At 44.4% G+C, this 24,182-nt stretch overlaps 1 protein-coding gene across 8 annotated transcripts in view; it reads right to left on the bottom strand.

Moving 5' to 3' along the window:
* Window positions 1–24,182, bottom strand: part of PITPNM2 (phosphatidylinositol transfer protein membrane associated 2) — a 184,616-nt gene that overhangs the window by 142,447 nt on the left and 17,987 nt on the right. The window contains exon 1 of one of the 8 annotated variants that reach the window (XM_053368304.1): window positions 12,063–12,421. The exons of the other annotated variants lie outside the window; for them this stretch is intronic. The gene's annotated coding sequence lies outside the window, so the exon portion shown is untranslated. Of the gene's footprint in view, window positions 1–12,062; window positions 12,422–24,182 lie in introns of those variants that run through there. 8 annotated transcript variants of the gene reach the window in all.

Raw genomic sequence — 24,182 nt, 5'->3', positions numbered from 1 at the left:
TTTAGACAGCGTAGTTCTTTCCTTTGAAGCAAGGAAACAGGTCAGTTATCTGAGATGACCAGACTATCCATTTTGTGTTGATTTCCCCCACCCCCACCCCAAAAAAACCTAGCTGAAAAAATAAATATACCTGACTCTAAAGTCAACAGTTGTCGGTGCAGCAAGCACTATGACCCACCACCCTTTCAAGCCAAGGGCTATGGGTAGTCACTGGTCCAAAATCTGCTTTATATCCTGTCTTCCCTTGTTTTGCCACTTAACAAACCAGTAAGTGATTTGCCCAAGTCCACATGCAGGAAGTCAGTGGCAGAGAAAGGAAACTAATCCAAGTCTTCTAAAGTAGTGATCTAATGCACTGTTTTCAGAGGGTTAGCTAAATTAATTTGCCAGAGCAAAGAATGACTAAAGAATATTATGGCATTTTAGGATATTTACAAAAGTTTCAACCACAAAAATTCAGCTAGTGTTTCAGGTTCCACCAAGCTCTTCATTGTTTTCACGAACATCCTGATGCACCCCTTTCCTTTGTTTTTTATTAAAATGTTTATTCAAAAATTACAATACAGCTTTGTCCACTGCCATAATATCACAAAATGATCACTTCAATCCTTAATCCTTTGTTTTAAAATTCCTGATGTTTGGCTGTGAGACCCAAACAGGGGAAAGAGATAGGCCCTGACAAAGGTTAACACAAGGGCTTTTCATTAGCCAGAACTTCCCAGAACTCAGTTCCGGCACGTCTCAGGTGGGCCCTTTGCCATTACAAGAGAGGCGTTCATGGTGAGTTCTGGCACCTCTTTTTCTAGAAAAATAGCACTGGTTAAAGCTCCCTCTCCTTTGCATCCCTTCTCAAAGCTCCCCCTTTTTATTAAGCTTTTGACTTAACCCAGTGGTACTTAAACCATGTGGTACATCTGGAGGGGAGAACATACTTCCAGGGAGAATTCATTCTGGAAGCAGATATCTTTCTTCTCTGCCACTCAAAAACTTGGCTACACCCTGGAAGGAAACCCTCACGGACCCACCAGAAGGGTTTCTTGCTGCACCATCACTGCCCCCATCATCCCAATGTTTAGTTTGGTGTTTTTATGCATTTATGGTGTTTTTAGTTTGCAAGTTGCCCTGTGACCATGTCATAAAGGGGAAAGAGAGCTCAGGAAGAACAGCTGTTTTGTTTTGCTTTGCTTTGCATTCTCCCCGTTTCCCTCTACATCACTCTTCAGAGCAGAATCAGACATCCTGCTCTCCTAATCCTGATGTAGGATTTACTATCAAAATCCACAGATCTTTGCGTGCCACAACAGACAGTATGCACAAGAGACAGCTGCCTATGCAAGAACCTCTGCCTGTTCATCTAGGGAACCAATACTTGCTGCCTAGAAGGTAGTGCAAGTGAAAATTCAGAAACGGAAAGGAGGGAGATGAATTTCAAAAAAGAAGAACCCAAGTCTTTAACCCCACAATACCCATCCCCAGCTAAACCCTGATATTCAACACTTTCTTAGCCTTGTCTCTCTCACTGCTAAAATTCAGACTGTAGGTTCCTTGGGGCAGTATCCTGCATTGTTTCATTATATTTGTACCTGGATGGCATAAACAACAACCACAATACATTTTAGATCATATTCACCTTTGGCAGACAAGAAAGAAATCTGGTTTACTCACCTTAACCCCCAACAGGCTTTCTTGCTTTAATTCTGATTAACTTCCCTGGAAGATCCAAGGCTAAATCTCCAACCAAGTTGCCATCCAACTGACTACTGAAAGCCCTTTGCCGGTTTCTGAAGCAATGTTTTTTTAAAAACCCATATCCAAGTAATGCAAGACAGCCTTCTGAACTGCATCCCTGTCGCTCATGCAGTCCTAGGAAGGGTCATTTCCTGCTGGCTGACTGAACAGCACCAGCCAAAATACTGCCGGGCAGAAGGAGAGACAACCAAAAAATCATTAACGCACGCCCAGGCTTGCAGCCCTCACCCCATTTGCAACCCGACAGACTTCCAGTAATAAACCTCCTTCAATCTGCTGAGGAAGAATGATGACCCTCCTCCCCAAACCCCGTAGTGAAGAAACAGTCCTGTCTTCCTGTCATTAGTTATTGAGGTAGATATTCTTTCCACAATTCTAATCCACAGAAAGATAAGCAGGGAAACACCAGTGGGAGACATTATTAACTCATCTCTGGGCTGGCTCATGTTCTAAAAGTGAATAAGGAGTTTTAGAAAATGCACTTATCCCCTTTGCAGGACTGTTGCAAGAATGCATTTAATATTTTACCCACCAAAAAACCAGCTAAAAGGAAACAGTTTGTCTAAGAACCTCATATTTTCCTTGATTTTTTGACACTTTCAACAGCAGAAGTGAAACAGAATCCCTCCAAAAAAAGACAGCAATGGATCATTGCCGTGCATGCAGCGTGCATGTTTTTCTCTGTGCACATTTGTGTATGAGAAAAACACACAGAGCAAACTCTGAAAAGGAAGGAAACTAATTACAATGCATGCATTTGTCCTACTGGGGAAGTGATACAATGAGAACCACAGAACCAGAAGCCTCAGAGCTGACCTTTAAAAACCCATATGGCCAGACATGCTATTCAATGTTAAATAAGTACTGGGGGTGGGGGAAGATTTCATTTAATCAAACCTGCTTCTTTCCACAAAACTTGATAATGACAAATACATTTTAAACAATGGGTTCCTGGAACTGGTCGTTCGCTGCCCCCCAAACCTCCTTCAAAACATCACAGAAGTTTAACCTTTGCTGACATATATTCTGTTTAGACCTCCCTCACACAAGCTGACCCCAAACTGATGTTTAATGTGTTTAAATATAAAAACAAATCTTGCTCAGCCACGTGCTGTGTTGCTTCTTATTCCACAGATTCTCCTACCATAAAAAGATTGGTTTTTCTGCAGTGCTTCTCCTCCCTCTCCTTTTTATTGTTAGTTTCACTAAAAAAGCATTGGGGTTGGTTAGACCCGTCTTAACAGGAGAGGGGACAGCTGATAACACTGAACACTCAACCTGCCGTAGGTCTAAGGGGGGAACAGGACATGTGGTGAAAAAAAATCACAGAAAAGCTGTTCAGACAGTAAATCTAGCTAGGAAGGTCTATCATTCTCTCCTCCTTTTTAAAAGAATCGTGATTCTGAGAGAATTCTCAGTTGAAGGTGGGGGGACATGAGCAAAGGCCCCATAGGAATTACCACTAAGAGAAGCCTGACATCAGCCCCGCATAATTGTTCCCCTGTACTATGAACCATAATATTTAATGCAATTTTCTTTTTGACATTAAATTGAAATCACTGTCAAATGCACCTCTTCACAGTATTTCACTTATGACTTATCAGAAAAGTCTGTTTTAAAAGCCAGATGTGAGAGGAAAGTGGATGGGGCGGGTGGGGGGAGGTCGCAAATCCTGCTTTGCTTCTGAAAGCAAACTGAAAGACATGCTCTTTCCAAAATGAAAGCACTCTACCATCAAAACAGAGGAGAGGGGGAGGGGGAGGTCTGTAGCTCAGCTGTAGGACATGTGACCTGAATGCATGCAGAAGGTCCCGGGTTCAATCCCCCGCTGGCGTCTCCAGGTAGGGCTGGGAGAGGCTCCCTGTCTGAAACCCTGGAGAGTCACTGCCAGTCAGTGTAGACAATATGGAGCAAGAAGCAATTGGTACAAAACAGCTTTCTATATTTCTGGGGGTGGGATGGGGGACTGTATTAAGACTGCAATCTAGCAGAGACATTTAAAAAGAGGAGAAAAATTGTGACAATAGATGAAAAAGCAAACATTTCTTCATCAGTACTTAAAAATACAGAAAAGAGAGTAAAAAACATGTTACAAACGTCTGTTAACAAACCTCGACTCTCAAGCTGCAGCAAGAAGCTCTCCATCTGCTCTCCTGGCTATATTTACTTTTCCCAAGCAACAAGTCATTTAAGGATCTACAAGAAGACAGCTGGGGTTTTTTTAAACCCACATTACAAAAGGATCCTCCTCCAGTTCTCTTACTGAACTGCCAGGTAACTCTGCGAATGATCCAGCATCTCTCCAGTGGAAGATTCTCTCTAAAGCAGCCCTCACAGCAAATGGGTACCACACCATCCTAGTACCTCCCTCGTTCCTCCCCTGTGGACCACGTTATCATCGCATGAGCAGTGAGAAGTTCAAGGGGCAGCAGTATTGGGTTGGCATTTTGGAGCGCTCAGTATACTTACAAAGCAAAAAGAGCAGAGCTGCAGGCCAGCAGCAACCACACTCCTAGCAGTTGGCTGATCCACTGCCCCAAGCTCAAAGAGGGCCTCCGATTTAGGCACCGGCTAACTTTTCGGCATTTGATCAGTTTTACCACTTGCTTCCGTGCACATTGGACCAAAGTATGACACTCTCTCAGCTAGAAAAGCATTTGTTAAACAAAGAAATATACCAGATGCTCCCAGAACTTTTACTCCCCACTTCAAAATCCCATTTCTTTCACACTAATACCTTAGGATCAGTTCCCACCCCTTAGCTGGGTGGAAGCTGCATTGTCTTTCCCGCAGCCTTTTCCACTTAGAAACCACCAGCCAATGGCTCAGTCAGTAGAGCATGAGGCTCTTAATCTCAGGGTCATGTGTCTGAGCAACACGTTGGACAAAAGATTCCTGCATTGCAGAGGATTGGACTAGATGATCCTCGTGGTCCTTTCCAACTTTGCGATTCCGTTATTCTATCTCCCTAACAAAACAAAGGTATGGGCAGGAATGGCTGGCCATGGGCATCTCCAGATGATCAATATCATTCAGCAACAAGCAAAAACTTCACCCAGGCCTTTGGCTAATTAAACAATCTGTGGCATTTTAAATTATGGTGGGGTATTGTTTTTGTTTGTTACTATGGTGTGCATTTTGTGTTTGTATACTGTAAACCTCCCTGTGGTCCTTGGGTGAAGGGCAGTATTGAAATTTAGATAATAACAAGCAAACAACAACAATCTGTTTATTGGATATTTATCCTGATTTGTTTGCACAAATGTTATGCAGAGAATAAGACAGACTTCATATGGTCTTCACTGAGAATGCATTTGATTTGTTTGCAGGGGACGTTATGTAACAATGAGCACTCATCCTGATTTGCCTCTGGGGTGTTTATGTGCCTTCCCATTAATACATTGTTCATCCTACACTTTTCAGTGTTTCCCCATCACTTGCCCAACAACATCACTTGCCTGACAAGAAGTCAGACTGTTTTTTTTAAAAGAAGCATTGTTGTGCCAGGGCAAGAGAGCACTTCAATCCACTTTAATTGCACAAACCTACTTTTCCAGTGGGCACTTGAATCACTCCTGAAAAGGCTAACAGTCTGGAGGCAACCCATGAATGATTTTTATATGTGTCTACAAGTGTGCTTCCACATGGAGGGCTGATTTTCCAAACAGGTTATTGAGATATTTGCAAGAAGGTCACTGGCAACAGAAGTTTTTTCTTTTACATATCTGAGTTTCCCTGGATAGGGTAAATCTGCATTAAGGGGGAAGCAGAATATGGGTGACCAAAAAAATACCCCCCCAAAGCACCCTTTCATGCCTGAGGCATTTGTCCCACTATAAACACCTGTCTGGAAATACCGTTTTTGTATGAATGAGTTCAAGTTAACTCAGCAGGAGGTGTACATGAAAACCCTGTTTTAGCCACTAGTCCACAGCCTGCCACCCGTTGCTTCTGTCCTACTCAACCTCTGTTGACAAAAGGGGAATGTCAATGCCTTACTGCACTGGCCCTGCCTTAAGTATGGAAACATCACCATAAAAGAGGGTTTGCATACTAACAAAATGTGATAGAAGCATGCAACAGCTTCAGACACTTTGGCCTCAAATGACAGTCCACTGGAGTATGGAAATGATAAACAAATAGTTAAATGTGCAACCAATTATTGGAAAAATCAGAGAAAAACTTTAAAAAACAACAACAATTGTCAGGGAATCAGGAGCAGGAGCACTGGGGAGAGAGGATTGGGAGAGCGAAGGGGAAGAATCTGAGGGCAGCGTAGGGGAGTATGACAGTGGCCCGAGAGATTCCATGAGCTTCTCCAGCGAATCAGAAGATTCCCAGAAGGGGGCGCCGATGGTCAGGGCAAGGGGGGTCCCAGGGGGGACGCACCAGAAACAAGGAGCCAGAGGGGAACCCCAAAGCAGCAGTGGAGGATCGGGACCAGTTTCCCCACCAGAGCATAGTGGGGGGGAGGAGTCACATGTGTCAGGGCCAGCGTCTCCTCCAGAGAGGGAGTCAGGGCTGACCACGCCTCCATCGGAGAGTGGGGGAACGGAAGGGAGGTCAGTTGCAGCTAGCCCCCCCGAAGGGGGAAGCAGTGGCAGCAGCAGTGAAACGGTCAGGAGGAAAGCTGCTGGCTGGGCGCGCGCGCCAAGTTCAAATGTGCAGGCGCGCGGAACAGCAGGAGACCCGGATGGGGAACCAGCTCCTAAAGCCCGCCGGAGGGAGGGAGAAGGCTCAGGGGAATCAGCGGGAGAAGAGGCTAGAAAGGGCGGAACCCCGGCGGGCAGGCGGACCCAGAGGAGGAAGGAGCAGCGGAGAAGGTGGAGCAAGGCTAGGATCTTAAATTGGTGTCAGGGGGGAGGAGACTCAGACGGAGCATCAGTGGTCTGACACTTTAGACGTGGGGCTGCGCGCTGCGGCTCTGGAAGTGAAGCTGAACTTCAATAAAGACTTTTATACTTAACAACGAAGCAGCGTTGGTCCTTTGTGAGCTGGGACCTAGGGCAGCCCTGACAACAATAATTTTCCTCCCATTTATGGAACCTGTTGACCCACCCCTCTAAAAGCAACATAGAAATGATTTGATTCCTCTCTTCAAAAGTGAAAAAGAAATCAATACTAAAAACTAAGACTAAAACCTATCCTTTGAGGAAAGGTTAAAGCATCTGAGACTTTTTTTAGTTTAGAAAAAAGGTGCGCAAGAAGTGACTTGGCAGAAGTTTGTAAGATGATGCAGGCTGGGTAGAGAGTGGATAGAACTTGTGGACCTCCAGTGACACTGAATGTTGAAGATTCAGGACAGACTAGAGAAAAGACATTGTTTATTAAATTTATATACCGCCCTATACCTGTTGCTCTCAGGGCAGTTCACAACATAAAATCACAATATAAAAAACACAAAATACATAATAAAAATGAAGACAACCCCATAATCCCCCCATTCAGGGTATAGTAAAACTACGAACTCGTTCCCACAGGAGGCAGCGATGGCCACCAACTTGGGCGGCTTTAAAGGGGATTAGACAAACCTATGGAGGAGGAGAGGGCTATCAATGGCTACTAGCCAGGATGGCTATGTTCTACTTTCACTGTCAGAGGCAGCAATGCTTCTGAATGCCAGTTGCAAAGAAGCCACAGGAGGGAAGAGGACTCTTGTTCTTGGATCCTGCTTGAAGGTTTCCTTTTGGGCTTCTGGATAGCCACTATGAGAACAGGATCCTGGGCAAGATAGGCCTTTGGCCTGATCCAGCAGGCTTCTTACTAGGAAAGGTCTTGCTGCTGATGCACTGGTGCAAAAGCCTCTTCCCAGTTTATGTCAACTGGAACAGGGCTGATGCTCAGCAGCTATTTCTGATACTTCAAATCACTATGAGTTTGTATTGAATTGCATTGATGCATTTGCTTTTTGCTTTATTTATATGCTAGTGCATGTTCAAAAGTATTGTGGTGGCTGTAACATTTGTTAATTTTAAATGCTGCCGTTATCAACCCCTCTGAGCGCAACGTTTTGTTGTTTTGGAAAAGCGGAATATAAATAGTAAATCATCAACAACGTCAATTAAAAAGTGGGTTCTAATTGTGCTCTGAAGCAGCTAAGCTACCCTCATGCAGACAAGGAAGCTGACATTTGGTGCACTTGTTGTTTTATAAACATGCTTCAAAATGTAGAGGCAAAACCCTGAGATGGTGAGATGGATGGGAAAACTTCAGGCTGCTGGTGAGTGACCCCATTTTTGTATATTCCTCATGTAAAGCAAGAAGCAAAATCAAAGTCACCCTGGAAAACACAGAACTAGTCTGTCAAGGAGAAAAGTCCTAAATCAGCCAGCTCCCTGCTCTGCTAGCTTTTTTAACACCCCAGAGTTTTTTCCACAAGGGAGTTTTGCAAAATGCAATCCTTCCACCTGCAGTCTAAAATACTACAATTTCTACCACCTCATTCCCACCTCATTTTGCTACAACTGAAGAAAAGGCCAAATTTTCTATGTGGGATTTAAAAAAATCCTGAAGGAAGGAATTGGGTGAGCACCAAACTACACTTGAGTGCTTGGAGCATTAAAGCACTCCAAGCGAGTTTTCCCAAGAGCTGGACTTAATGGTCAAAGGGCTTTATGCCAGCTCTCCTGTCTCCACCTCTCAAGCTTTTGTTCTAATAAACCTGATTGTGGTGGAAGGAGAATAGATAAGAACAAACTGCCTTATGCTGAGTCAAACCACTGGTCCACCTTGCTCAATGTTACCTTTTTCATACAAAGCTATATAGTTAGCATAGGCATAAGCAGCACATTCCATTAGGGGGTGAAACCCAGGGAATCTTGCAAAAACACTCAGGGTGTGCGGCTTGTGGGGTGCTCAGCTGCGTCAAATCAAGCACATCCTTAAGTCTGCTTGGAGGGGTGAGCCCTGTTGCTCGAGGTGATGAGCAAGGCAGGGCTGCCACATGCAAGCGCACCATAAATGCAGCCCCTCTCTGCACAAAAAGTGGTGGGCAGTTCTCACAAGCCAGCTAAAGTGCGCTCCCATTCTTGCAAGAACAGCTCTCCCATGCCTCTTCTGCCTGTATGCACCACGAGGCTCATGGCTTGGACAAACAAGGCAGTCTATCCCATTTTGCCACTTGAGGCAAACTGGGAAGGTGCCACCCCTACCCACTGGTGGGCCAGCCTTGTGGATAGAGGTGGGCATGGCTGGGGGTGCAGCTGACTGGAAGGTGCAGAGAAGCAGCACTGCTACAGCTGAGCATGGGCAGGGACCTGCAGAGCCACTTTTTATTATTTAGATATTAGGTTGGGCCCGAGCCCAGCCAACCCCCCCCCCCTCTGCACGCACCTGTGATGGGAAGGGGCAATAATCCCCACCTTAACAAAAAACCAAAAACACTTAAGGACACAGTATTTCACACACTGTGAAAGGGTTAAAAAAGGCAAAGGTAAAAGGAAAGGGTTAGTTAAAAATTCTATCTGAAACTAAACAAAAAATAGTAACACCATGACTATAGGGCCATGCTTTCAAATTCATGTCTTGGAAGATTACTATCTTAGAAGATGAACAGACCAAAAAGGCAACTGGGTATTTTGAGCTCTACTTGTGAAACTGGGAGGAGTAAGGTAAGTCAATGAGGAGCGCCAAGTGAGTTCAGGCAAGTCAGGCTTGATCAGGAAAAGGGGATGGGGAGGGAAGAGGGAGCATTTTCCTCTTCATAGAATTGTAGAGTTGGAAGGGACCACAAGGGTCATCTAGTCCAACCCCCTGCAAGGCAGGAAACGTTTACCCAAAGTGGGGCTCAAACTCACAATACTGAGATTAAGAGTCTCATTCTCTACCAACTAAGCTATCCCTTCAATCACTTTTGTGTCATGTATTTTAGACCAAACCCCTGAGAGAGGAACCGCTCTTTTCCTTTATTGGTCGGTAAGCTGCTCTGGGAGCCTTTTGGCTGAAGAGCAAGATAAAAACAAATAGTAAATTTTGAGAATATATTAGTGAAAGTAACATATAAATATACAGATTATAGCTGAGCAAATAGCTTACAAAAATGGCTTACATTAGACAAAATACATACTAAAATGCTGGTGAATTTTCATGAGGACTTCTTTTTTTAAAAAAAAGTCACAAACTGATGTGGAAAATCTATTGTGCTGAACTTAAGGCTGGCAAAGTGAGGAAGAGAGAGAAACCAAAACTGACGGATTCCCCCATCTCTCCCTGCAAATACTTTGAACTGCTTTTCAAAGGTCTGCTTTGAACTGTTGCTAAGAAAGGAAAACTTGCTCCCCCCCCCAATTCATCTTTAACCCTAAAAACAAACACACACTCTTTGTGGCTCTTAAATCAACAGATGGCAAACTGCTACTGAGTAGAGGCAAGTGTGAGTGTGGCGGCAGTGCTGGGGGGCGGGTGCTTATGAAGTTGGTTCGGTGCAAAAAGAGAGGTTCTGCAAGCTTGTTTTCCTGTTCTCATCTGACAAACATCAGAGGGCCTTTGGATCTTCCCTGGTTTCGACTGAAGCAAACAGCAAACCACACTCTTTCAGCAACCCAGATTACAAATGACGACTCATATTACTCAATGCAATCAACATCAAAGCTTCTTCCCTGGTTCCACAGATCTCAGCTGCAAGCACCACTCCCATGAGCCTACCTGCTTTCAATACATCCCAAACACGCTCCCTTGTGTCATACACTGGCATCTGAAAAATTACGGCAGACCCAAGTGAGTGGCAACCCTGATTGATGGCTGACTACTGTGATTCCTCACAACTACTCATTCCCCATCTGCAAGTCACAAACCACAATTCCACAGCACCACCAAAGAGAATTGCTACTACAAACTTCTCCAAGGCAGACACATTGTGGAAAGGCACTTACAGGGCCAATTAGGTTCAAGGTTAACCTAAGAGGCAAGACCTCTTCATCTATATCATGGGAAGCCAACATAATGCCCTTCAGATACTGGGGAACACAACTTCCAGCAATCCCAGGAAGGCCAATGGCCCAGGGCTGATGGGAGTTGTAGTCCACAATGACTGGAGGGCAATACGTTCACAACCCCTTTGAGAGAGTAAGGCCTGGAGACACATAATAATAAAAACTAACAACAACAACAACAACCAGAACAGCAGCGTGAGATGCACTAGGTTGCTATACACACGTTAGCAAGCGATAAGCCATGGGGCAATAAGCCATCCAGAGGTTAGGTTAGGTTCATCGAATGTATGTATTGCATCCCATTATGAAATTCCTCCAGCTATTTACAACCAAGTATGAAATACAATAAAATCACATCAACATATTAAAAATGGTTTTAACAATGCAATCCAGGAAAATATGTATTTGCTTGGCATCAAAATGAGGACAAGGTTGGTGCCTGGTGGGCCTAACATGGGAGAGAAAAGGCCCCCAAACCACCTGTGGAAGGCTTTTTTAAATGTTTTTTTAATGTTTTAATATTATTCATTATATTTTAGACTCTTTGCTGTTTTGTTAATGCTTGGATTAACTGGCCAGTTTTTAAAACAACAACACTGTTATCTAACTTTTTTTTTACATTTTTATTGTTTGTAACATGCAATTTTGTGTCTTATTATATTTAAGTGCCTTCCAAGGCATATACCCAAAAATAAGGCCCATAAATAAATTTATAGCTAAATAAAATAATAATAAATGTATTACAAGTGGCACATATTCATTACCATTTTCACCTTCCTGGGGGAGAGGAAAAATCACAAGCATATATAAACCATGAAACATGGCCCCAGGGTCTGGTGATGTTAGAGGCATTGCCCAATAGGTGCTCTTTGCAGCTAGCTGCTCCCAAGTTGATACTCAACTGTGTCAAAAACCTGCAAATCCATCCATCCCCACCTACTGAAAAACAAACCCTCAGGATGAACAATATACACCTAACCTGTACTACAAGGGTAGGAACGTTGCTATCAAATTACTCCAACATGTAAAAATACATTTTTGCCCTAAGCCATATTATATTTTCACAGTCTTCCCCATAAACTGTTCAAATAAGAGCCACCTTTGTTACAAGGCAGCAATAAGTGAGAAGTAAAATACGTACAAGTCACTTGGTTACCAATGACTCACCTGCTGGACAGGTTGGAACAATACTAGCCCATTAAAAATTTCCTCTTGGAAAGGCCAACCTGCCTCTCTATTGTTCCACCTCTGAATCAGGTGTGTAGATATTTATTATCAAAATTGCTGGTGGTTTAAGAGAGAAAGCAAGGGTGCCACCCCTGATGCTTAGTTTTACCAGCTGACAAAAACCAACCGTGTTGTCACCCTGCATTTGCAAATTACCTTATGGAAAAAACCTGAGAGCGGTGTTTGATCGCGTTTCTTTTTCACCCTGGCTCCCAAAGCGTTCCCTCGTTCTGCCATCCTTCACTAAGAAGCCTTGCTGAAGTGCTGTGGCCACCGGTCTCATCACTGCACACTCTGGTGACAGACAAAGCCCAGCAAAACATCCATGTCCGTGGACAGGAAAGCCCAGTTGAAGAGAAGGGATGGGGAAGGGAGGGGAAGGCAGGGGAAGGGAAGAAGGGAAGGAAGGGGGGAAGGAGACGGGAAATAAAACGGATTCTCTGCTCTGCAGGGAACACTAAGCTATGTTGCCATGGAGAAGCGGGGAGCTGTAAAAAATGAACAGAGGTACTCCTTGGAGAGCGAGACTCTGAGGCGGCTTGCAAAGGCAGCACTTTGCAGGGGAATAATCCTGGGTGAAAGGCAGGCAGCAAAAGAGGCAATGTCAGAAACAAAAAAAGTCCCAGACTGCAAGAACAAGAGGCTGGAAGGATGAAACAGTGCCCCAAATGGTGCAAAGATCTGGAGCACCGGCACTGCCCATGACAAAAGGACGCCTTTTGCTTTTTCACCTATGGGACTTTTTACTAGTTTGCAAATGGTGGGAGGGGGAGATGACAAAGGGAGGGCAAAGTTTCTACAATCAGACATAGTGTGGAAGAAAGTGGGTATTGCTTTATTTTATTTATTTGCGTACCTTCCATTTAACAACGTCTCTAGGCAGCTAATAATAAAAAGTTATAAACCACTAAAAACGAGCCAGTGCGTGAAAAGGTTAAAAAATAGAGCAAAACAACCGCAGTATTAAAGTAAAAGAACTAAATAAATAAAATCAGCAACAGCAAAACATAACCCAGCTGAACCTGAAGATGCTGAAGTTTTGTGCTTTTTTTATAAAAAAAAAGATTGGAGGTTTGTTCTTGGTACAGCCAGACATCAGGGTGCTCATTTCTGATCCACTGTGGGAGCCTAATCTTTCTGGGGGAGAGTCAAGAAGGGGCAGCCCCCACCACTCCTGCTCCACCCTTTTTTAACACCCCACGGTCAGGCAGGTAGTGTACTAAGGTGGAGCCCGGTAGTAATGGATAAACTGAAAAAGGTGGTGATACCCACAAATGAATCCTGTGTGCTTAAGGAAGTACTGCAGCAGAACTTAAGAAGGACCAACCTGGAGGAGGAAGGGAGGCACTGAGGGATAGATAAGCACACTGCAGGGAGAGCAGAAATCTGAGAATATATAAACAGCCAAGGCCCAGCCCAGCCTCACTCAGACACAGGGAAGCCTTACCCAAGGGCACGAATCTGATTTTCCAGAGCTAAGAGTCACTTGCTCTTCTCCTGACCCACTGAACTGCAGACAGGTACGTCTTCCAGAGCTTAAGAAAAGCTGGACCAAAGGCCCATCGAGTCCAACATCCCATTCCCACAGTGGCCAGCTCCATGTCCATGGGAGGCCAGTGGCTTTATGAAGAGAATCAGCTAGCCTTCCCCAGCTGCCACCCCAGAACTGAATTTTGGGGCAGCTGCAGACTTGCTGGCAGGCTGCTAAGGAGAGGTGCGGAGGACGGCTTCCTTCTCCCTTCTCAAAGTAGTCAACCACAAAAATAAAGAACATTCTGTCCAACATTTCTCCGATGAAAATAGGAATGTCCTATTCTATTATGTCGTCTACTACTACTACTACTACTACTACTACTATTATTTATACCCTGCCCATCTGACTGGGTTGCCCCTGCCACTCTGGGCAGCTTCCAACATATATAAATCATAATGAAACTACCCAGGGCTACCTTCCAATGTCTTCTAGAGGTTGTATAGTTACTTATTTCCTTGGCTTGGGGGTCACATAACTCTATATCCTCCAACGTTTCTCCGATTAAAATACGGACTTCCTAAGGAAAAACGGGACATTCCAGGATAAAATCAGAAACCGGGACGGCTTCTGTAAATCCAGGACTGTCCCTGGAAAATGGAGGCACACTTGAAGGGTCTGGAAGAACAGGCATGTGGCTTGCAGTGTTAATATATAAAAGCTGTTGCATGCCTCTAATATGCCGCAGGGAGCCTGGGGTGGGCCACTTCATGCTTGCATGGTTATATTTGACAAAACACACTGCCTGCACACTCCTGCGTTTGAATCACAAAGAATGAAACACAAAATTGCATTTTAGGTTTCTATACAATGATGTCAGACCATTCTTGTTCCTCCAGGCCAAATAAGTAAGCTAATGAAAAGGCAATTGCTGTGTGATCTTTAATTAATACTTGTAGCCATAGCTTATCTTTGTGGCAGTTTTAGTAACTCCTGCTGTCCCACAGGGCAGGGCAAACTTCCTAACCCCAGGAAACCCTATGAATGCTGATCCCTCAGCCAATAAACCCTAAGCGTCTTTTGCAGAACCCTTGCACACTTGGGAAAGGGCCAAGGCGCAGTGGCAGAGCAGGGTTTTGCATGCATGATTGAGAAGTCTTATGCAACAAACCTGCTTCCCCAAAAGATCTGACTTTTCGCAGTGAGGAAAGCGACGCAGAAAAACCCAGAAGTGTGAGGTAATACTGGTTTTGAACCAACAGCATTTATCCTCCCTGCAAACAAGTCAGCATCAATGCTCAATAAGCAGGTCACCCTGTGTTCTAATTCAGAGGACTCTGTGACATATTCTAGAGTGTACAGACTCCCATTCGACACCACAACAATCCCCTGTGTTTGTGTAATGCAGGGGGAAGATGAATACTGGTTGGTTCAGTCAATTAAATTAACACTTTTATATGCTGCCCTTCAGTTTTAACTCCTTCCCAGGGTGGCATCCAACAATCATAACTGGTCAACGACTAAATGACACATCAAAACAGCAGAAAAAATAAACAAGATCAAAATTTGTGCAAAACAACAACTTGGATGGCATACACAGGAAGGCTCTGGCCAAAAAGGGAGCACAATCTCAAAATGATACAGGGAGAACTGAATTTACAGAATAGTAAAATGCCCTCATGGAGCTGCTCTGACTCAGAGTAGACCATGCTTGACTGGGTGGACAAATATTTGACCTGGGATAAGGCAGCCTCCCTAGGAAAGTTAGGGCCTTTTCTGCTGTGGCCACCAGACTTTGCAACGGCTTTTCTAGCAAAACCTACCTGGCCCCATCTTTCCTCATTTTTCAGTTGACAGCTAAGAAGGAACCTTTCAAGCAGATTTTTGGAACTTGCCTCTTACCCTGAGTTACTGCTACTTTATTAACTATTGCTGCTGTTTTAATATGACTGGAGGGGATTTAAACTGTTTCAAGCTACGGCATTTGTCTGTAATGCCTTTGTTTATAATATCCCAGCATTGCTCAGGAATTCTACGAATTCTACAAAACCAAAAAATTACTTTCAAATTTTTTGGAATCAGTGATTAAAATCAGTCAGGGCTGGCCTGTCCATGAGGCAGGATGAGGTAGCTGCCTTGGCCAGTGGAACCACAAGAGGTGGTGCCCCACGGATGCCTCACCCACCCTGCCACTTCTGCCGCCAGAAAAAAGGTGTGGCCGTGGCATCCAGTGAGATCTCGTGAGAACCTGCCACCACCATTTTGTGGGCTACTAGACCCAGGTAAGGAAAGCTCCCGTGGCGGGGGGAGGGGGCAGCAGCTTCCCATTTCTCTTCAGGACAGAATTGGGACCGCCTGCCCCTGAAATTAGTGCAGTTTTGAAAAGTTCTGTCCTCCATCTCTATTAAAAACTGTGTCCAACAGTTCCCAAAGAGAGATGAAAAGCTCCTCCTAGACTTTGGGAACTATCATGAAAATTTTGGTTACAATATCTTAAGAGGTATCCAACACATAAAGGGCAAAAAGCTTTTCAAAATATATTGTAGATATTTTATAGTTTCTTTTGTTCTTTTGGATACTTATTGACTGTGGCCATATCTTGACACAGAGACAGTATACAAACCCCCCCCCCCCAATATTAATAAAATGTTTTGTTATTTGTTCAACAAAAGCAGAGCCGGGAATGGCCGCTTACCATCTTGCCAGTGAGCGGCTGTTGCAGCCCAACACAGCACCTCCCCTTTCACCCGGACGCATGGTGCCATTTTAGGAATATTCTTTCCGCTACTCCAGCTGCCGCGGAGGCTCACGGGTTCCTGCCAAACCCGTCCTTCAAACGAGTTAATCTGTGACGGCCCTGGAGGGGACAGGCCATGGCCATTTACTTAGCCCAGCCGACCACTCTGCACAGCATCCAGTTGGTGGGGAGCGTCACCTACCCTTCCCCTCCCTTCATTCATACTTGATCAGTGATACCTCGGGTTAAGAACTTAATTTGTTCTGGAGGTCCGTTCTTAACCTGAAACTGTTCTTAAACTGAGGTACCACTTTAGCTAATGGGGCCTCCCGCTGCCGCCGTGCAATTTCTGTTCTCATCCTGAAGCAAAGTTCTTAATCCAAGGTACTATTTCTGGTTTTGAATTATGGACTGCAAGAAGATCCAACCTCTCCATTCTGAAGGAAATCAGCCCTGAGTGCTCACTGGAAGGACCGATTGTGAAGCTGAGGCTCCAAGACTTTGGCCACCTCATGAGAAGAGAAGACTCCCTGGAAAAGACCCTGATGTTGGGAGAGATTGAGGGCACAAGGAGAAGGGGGCGACAGAGGACAAGATGGTGGGACAGTGTTCTCGAAGCTACCAGCATGAGTTTGACCAAACTGCGGGAGGCAGTGGAAGACAGGAGTGCCTGGCGTGCTCTGGTCCATGGGGTCACGAAGAGTCGGACACGACTAAACGACTCAACAACAACTATTTCTGGGTTAGCCGAGTCTGTAACCTGAAGCGTCTGTAACCCGAGGTACCACTGTACTGCTCTAACCCTTTCCTTTTCAGCTAGGAGCACTTTGCTGAGGTCTTTTGGCGGTTACCTTATTTGGAGCCGGGAAGGAATTTCCACTGCTCTGCAGGTTTCGCCTTCTCCACAGCACTAGTCAGAACTCTGGCAGTTTAGGCCTTGGGTGGAATCCTATAGCATTTCATCCACCCCCTGTTCCCTGTGGTGACATTAAAAGGGTACCCCATTAGAGGGGTCTGGAGGGAAGTCTCTGTCCATAAAGCCAAGTGTGTAGGGCTAGCGGGCCACAGAGCTTCCCTCAGCGTTTGGGGGCCATCCGCGTAAACCTGCGTTTTGTGATGGATCCACCCCTGAATAGAACCTGTCATGCCTCGATCCTCCATCGGGGGGCTGAGAGGGACACACGCCCAGTGCCTATGCCAAAGCTTCCTACATCTGAAATCAATAAAATTGTGCCCATTTAAATCCCAGACAGCTGTTGTATCCATTCATTTTCCACTCAGCAGTTAGGCATGCCGGGAAGGGGGACTCTGCGGCTGGGAACCAATTTGCACCATAAACAGATTAACAGACAGAGAGGATGAACAAATGAAAGAAAGGTACATGCAAAACAGAGAACAGGGATCCAACATCTGGGTTATATTCTCCCTGTAATGAGCACACTGTCAACAGGACAGAACCCTGTCAAGCAAATTACAAAGCAATGAGGTTTTATTCACAGGGTGACAAGTCAACAGCCCATCAGTTAATTTTAAGAACTGACTACATATCCAGGCCTTAAATAAAATAAACGAGCTGTCTTCACACACACACGCAAAATTGGAACATAAAACAGAAGACGACTAGGACTGGTTTTTCTTGATTTGACACCCTGGGATTACAAAGGGGGGGGGGGTCTTTACATAAGTTCAGTCTCTTGACTCCCCATAAGGACTGCAGTGCTTTAAGTACAAAGTCCATTTCAACCACTATATACGGTATTTCAGTCTCACAGCAACTATGCAAGTCCAGCCTCCCTGACAGCTGTGCCTTTGAAAAGTCATGGAGAACAGCAGTTTCAGCCATTGTAGCTTACCATGTCAAGGCACCACAGAGGAAAGGAAAGTTACACAGGATGAAATTCTGTATTTCCCCCATTAATTAAAGCTGCAAAAAACTGTCCTCAGTTATAACTGGGTACCTATTTTTGTTCCCATTTTGCAACAAGGAACTAGGGCTGAGAGAAATAATTGGCTAACATGAATATCACAGCAAACCATATGTATCACAAAGTGCTGTTTGCAAATCCCACTTCAGATTAGGGGTGTTTGGAGAATTTGATATTTGCAAATTTCAAAATTAATTGACCTGACCTGTACTTCCCAGACTAATGCACAGGTCAGAATTTAGTTATCCAGTGACTTTAGTGCTTTCTGAATTTTCTGACCCAATTCTAAGCTCAAAAAAAGGTATCAAAATGCAGTTTTTGAAATGGGTGCTTTAAGAGAAAATAGGTTTAAAATATATATTAAATAAATTAAAAATGCAGTTTAATGCAGAAACAGGAGGAAACACGTACAAAAATGGCACAGTCCAGAAATATGCATCTGTCCATTCTTAGTTATGAAGCAACCACAAGCAACGGTTTGTCCGTTGGGATGTCTTGCCAAACCATGGTCAAGCTTCATAAACCATGGTTCATGGTTTGGTTTGACATGTGAGCAGAACTAGTGAACTGTCCAAGTTTACACCAGAAAAACCATTAATATGGTTCAGATATGATGCCAAACCAATGGTCTGTCATAATGTTTGAACCACCATCATCCAAACCACCATACTTTGTGAGTGGCTATGAAACAAGGTTCTGCAACCATGATTTTCAGCTGCCTTGTATAATACAGTATAGGCCAACTGCACTTTGATGATGCAAATGAACCAACAAATCACAATTTGGAGTGTTGGCACCCTTGGAGACTATCATTTGGGGGTTCATGGGGAAGGCAGGGAAGGAGTGAAACCAACCATGATCTGCCTGGATGACAGAAACAGAAATCATGGTTTGGAGCATAGACACCTGAACTAAAAGTACTGGATTAGGATTTGAATTCAATCAATGTAAATGCAACACTTGTAATTTATTACCTCCTCATACCTAAAGCAGTTTTACAACTAAAATTAATTACGCTAAAGTTCCTAGCTCACTAGACTACCAGTATCTGCACTAATGGTTGTTGCATGGGGGGGGGGCAATTAAATATCTGTAAACACTTTTCCTTCACTGGAAATGATTCTTGTCAGAGCTTACCAGACAGAAAGGATCTTTATTTACAATAAAAAACAGAAAGAATTAATGAACTGTTCAATAATAAATTTAGCTCAGTATTCTGAAAAAGCTGAGGGTCGGGGCTTGTCCAATATGGTAGGATACTGCTTACATATTAAATGCCTAGCAGTGCAAAAATTGTCCTAGGCCAGCAGGACATGGTGCCACCTGCAAGCATGCACACCAAGCTGAGCAGCATGACAAGTTGGATATGTGTGTGAAAGATTTCAGATCTGCCAATTCCTTCAGAAGCTGCAAACCCGAGTGGGTGACTGTTAGCATGAGTTGTGCCATCTGCAGCTAAGATTAGGACTAGCAAAATGCAGGGAGGTGTAACATCTTCAACAGCCTGTGCATGGCTCAGAACATCTTCAGCCCAAATGTGCTGCTAATTACAATAGGCTAGGGGGGGGGAATATATATAACCAGATCAACAACACGCAGATGGTCTTCCCCCTCTACCTCCATCAGATGTGGCAGTGCAGCTATATTCATATTCTCCATCCTCCAGAAGTGACAGCTCTGAACCCAAAAATTCTCTTACATGCACGGGCAATTTAAAAATGACATTTTGGAGCATGAGGCTTGTGTTTTAAAGTTTCATCAGAGGCAGGGTTCTGAGCCCAAACTCCCCACCCCACCCTTCACCTCTGGGCCGCAGCAAGCCCTACTGCAGACGCAAGATCGGATCTCTGCAAATGGTGATTTGCATTGGATGGGGGTTGGAAGAGGTCTGTCCTTTCACACATACGTGTGCACATGCATGCACGCACGCACACACACACACACACACACACACACACTGCAATGCCACTCTGTGAATGCCAATCCCAAAGCAGCATAGTGTTTATTATTATTATTATTATTATTATTATTACTACTACTACTACTACTACTAAGAACATCAGAAGAGCTTGCTGGATCAAGCCACTGGCCCCTCATAGTGCAGGATCATGTTCTCACAGTGGCTGACGAGATGCCTCTGAGAAGTCTGAAAGCAGGATCTGAGCAGAACAGCCTCTCTACCCTCTTGGGATTCTCAGCATTCAGAGGCATCGTCATCCTCATCTAGTCGATTATAGGCTACTTGCAACACAGAAATTTCAAAATGGTTTACGGGAAGGAAAATTAAAATACACGGAGATGCAATAACCACAATTTCAGATAATTTACATTAAGGTAAATCTAATCATATAAATGCACAATAACCATAATAACACATGGTTAGTGAAAACTATTAGGCAGCATGATACAAACTTCCAACCAACATAAAACCCACTATTCACACAACCACCCATCTCACCATCCCACATGACCACCGCATTTGCCACTTCATACTAAGAGTAGACAAATCGACATTAATGGACATAAATAACTTAGGTCTGTTTCAGAATAAATGTTAGTTGGACACAACCCAGTACGTCTACCTCCCACTCTTACTCAACAATACTGAAACCCACATATGGTCACGACACCCTTACGTCCTTCTTGGGCGGGACCACTGTCAAGCCTATTCTCCATACTGATGCAGCACTAAGGCCCTGCCCCTGTCCCTCTCTCATGGCTAGCATTAAGCGTGATTAGCACTGAATCAAACGCCACTGAAAAGGCAAAAAGGGAAGAGAGAGGGCGATGTGTGGCTCAGAAAGGGTGTGCATGCCCAAGGTTACAAGTTAGTATTTTCCGAAAGCTGGCATAACTTCTGCACCCGACTCCACTGAAGCAGAGAGCAAGACTTTAGTGATAAAATTCCTAAAATTCTGGAGGAAATGTATACAAAATTGAAGGAACAATATATATAAAACCATGAGCAATTACATACTCATAGGATATGCATTATTAATATCAAATTGTTCCAGAATGAGAATGAAACTTTTAATTAAAGAATTTCCTAGCGCAATTAAAAAACAGGGATGGGGAGGACAAAGTAAAAAAATTTAAAGGGGGAACAGGAAAAGAGTAGCAAAACTGGAACATAAGAATGAAAAAATCAAGTATATGGGAAGGTTATTTTACCCGGGTGGTGGTGTTGTTTTAAACCTCCCTCTTTAAATAGGGAATGATTGATTTTATAGATGTTATTTTAGAACGTGCCAATGTCATGCATGGCGCTCTGCAGTAGAAGCACAAAAAGACACAGAGTTCTGCCCCAAGCAGCTTACAGTTCAAAGTCAAGAGAGACCAAAGGGCATTGAGCTGGATCTAAGTGTTTCCACTTGAAAGTGAAAGACAGGAGAGGCTCTGCTAGCCAGCAGAAGAGAGAAGGAGAGGGTCAAAACATTTCTGCTAGGCCTGGTCAATCGCAAGGCTTCCTGTTGTCAGCTCATCCCTGGGAAAGGATTCCCTTCAGTGCATGAAGAGGTCCCGAGGCCTCAGCGCACTCAGTCTCACATCTCTTCCAGGCAGCTTGCGCATTGGGCATTCATCCTGATTTGTTTCCAGTGAAGTTAGACAACGAAGTGTCAAGCAATTGTCACCCCACACTTTCCAATGCAAGTTCCCATCACTTTCTTTGACACAAAAACTCCTACCTTTCTGCATGTTTTATATTTATATTTATATTTATATTTATATTTATATTTATATTTATATTTATATTTATATTTATTATTATTATTATTATTATTATTATTATTTATACCCTGCCTTTTTTCCCCTGACAGAACTCAAGGCGACCTACAGATGAAAATAAGAACCACTAAAACGTAGAAAAAACTAAACTTTGATGGAATTACAGTAAAACTATACATGTGCACCCTGTGTCCATGGGGCCTCTTTTAAAGGACTCGCCTGTATAAAATCTATTAAAACCATACCAATAATGACAATAAAAACAGCCACATCACCAGCCCGTTCATTATAAGTAGTCAGTTCCCCAAAGCCTTTTGGAACAAGAAAGTTTGCATCTGTCAGCGGAAGGACAACAAGGAGGGAGCCAGTTTAGCTTCTCTAGGGTTTCAAAGTCTGGGAGCAGCCACCACAGAGAAGGCCCTCTCCTGTATCCCCACCAATTTGTGAGTTTGTGATTGAATCCCACCCCAAAACTGCAACAGTCTGGAAGTGCCCCATGTGGGGACCATGGCAGAGATGGAGGGGAGAGCAGAGAACAATCCCGTGATGAGGAACTTGTGGCCCTTCAGATGCTGTTGGACTTCAACTCCCATCAGCTCCAGCCAGCATGACTAAAGGTCAGGGATGTTGGGAGCTGAAGTCCATCAACATCTGGAGGGCCAAAAGCTCCCCATCCCTGGGAAAACCCTTCCACCTCCCTGATAAAAGTGGTCCAACTCTACAGTTCTGTGATTCTAATGGCTGCGGCTCAGTGGTAAGGCATCTGCCTTGAATGCAGGAGGTCACAGATTCGGACCCCCCAAGTGCCCCTACTTTCCAGAGACAGTCCTGAATTTACAAAGGCCGTGCCAGTTTCTTATTTGATCCCAGAATGCCCCACTTTTCCTTAGGTTGTCCCTATTTTCATCAGAAAAATGTTGGAGAGTATGCAGATTCCTTCTCTGGCCCTTCTAGAGAGGGCTGGGAGAGATCCCTGCATGGGAGAGCTGCTGCCAGCCAGTGTAGCCAATACTGAGGTGGACAATAGTCTGACTCAGTATACAGCAACTTCCTCTGTTCCTATGAATTTAACGGGCTGTGTCGCTTGCCTCAGGCCATGAATTACAGAATGTTGAAGCCCCGACAGAGCGGGAGAGAATTAGACCCAAGAAGCAGTACTTCCTGCTCAAACAATGACAACAGTCCAGCCTCCTTCTGTTGCTAATGGAACAGGGAGGTTAATGTCTTTACTCAGCAGAAAAAAACCCTTGGTACATGCGACAGAAACAGGGTGGGTGCAGGGACTGAGATCACGCTGGACAAGCTCCAACAACCACAGTTTGCAAACAAAAGAAGGAGAGACCTTTTTGGGGCTGCAATCCAGAAGCAGATTGTGACCTTTAGCTGAGAGAAATGAAGCCTCGGAAGAGAGAGACAGGCAGCTGCTTGTCCGAAGGTGCGTATGAAACAGGCCTACGATTCTCACTCTGATCTTACCATGAAGCTAGCACCCCACAAGTGTGGGATTCGAACTCATTGGGTGGAGAATACAGCACCCCGAGAATGTCAGCTTCCACTTTCACTCAGCCCTAGAACTCTCTGGGTGACCTTGGCCTCCCACTCACATGGCTCAGCCAAGCCTACCTCACGCGGTTGTTTCAAAGATAAACTGGGGGGTGGGAGAGAACCACATCCACAGTCCCAAACTGCTGGGAAAGAGGGCAGATAATAATAAAACAAATAGCTTTAAAATAAAAAAGTTTCATTAGGGTTAACATTAGGGTCACAGTCAAAAGTCACAATATGGCTTGGTTCATACAGTACAGTAGTACAAACCAAGGCTTACTGGAAGAGTGTGAATGTGCAGGCTCCCAGAGCGAATCTCATGGCCGCTTTGCTGCTCCATGGCAAGAGCAGAATTGGAAGGGACCCAAGGGTCATCTAGTCCAACCCCCTGCAACCAACATGGTGGTAGCTGAGACTGTGAGTAAGGTGTCTCTGCCTTAACCATGATGTTAATCTGCAATAACACACAGTTTGGCTTACCACGGCATATGAGCCAGGCCTGTCACACAAGTAGGTTTCTAAGGCGCCAAGTGCACTATACACTTAAAGTAGCACCAGGCCACTGTAAGCAATCATGGGAAAGAATTCTGGGAAGTGTAGTTTGTAAAGGATGCTGAGAGGAGATCCCTATTCCCCTCACAGAACTACAATTCCCAAAGTTCCTTAGGAAGAGGGATTGGCTAGAATTGTAGAGGGGACTGTCTCCTAACAGCTCCCGGCACACTTTACATACCACAATCCCCAGGATTCCTTGGATAGTGCTGTGACTGTTTAAAGTGGTATAATCCTGCTTTATGTACAGTGCAGATGGGGGCTACAGCTCCTACCCATTGCACTAGGCCACCCTCTCTACCACTAGCCGAAACACAAAT

The sequence above is a fragment of the Podarcis raffonei genome, chromosome 16 (genome assembly GCF_027172205.1).
Source record: "Podarcis raffonei isolate rPodRaf1 chromosome 16, rPodRaf1.pri, whole genome shotgun sequence".
NCBI classification, from domain to species: Eukaryota; Metazoa; Chordata; class Lepidosauria; order Squamata; family Lacertidae; genus Podarcis; species Podarcis raffonei.
This window is presented reverse-complemented; position numbering and strand designations above follow the sequence as displayed.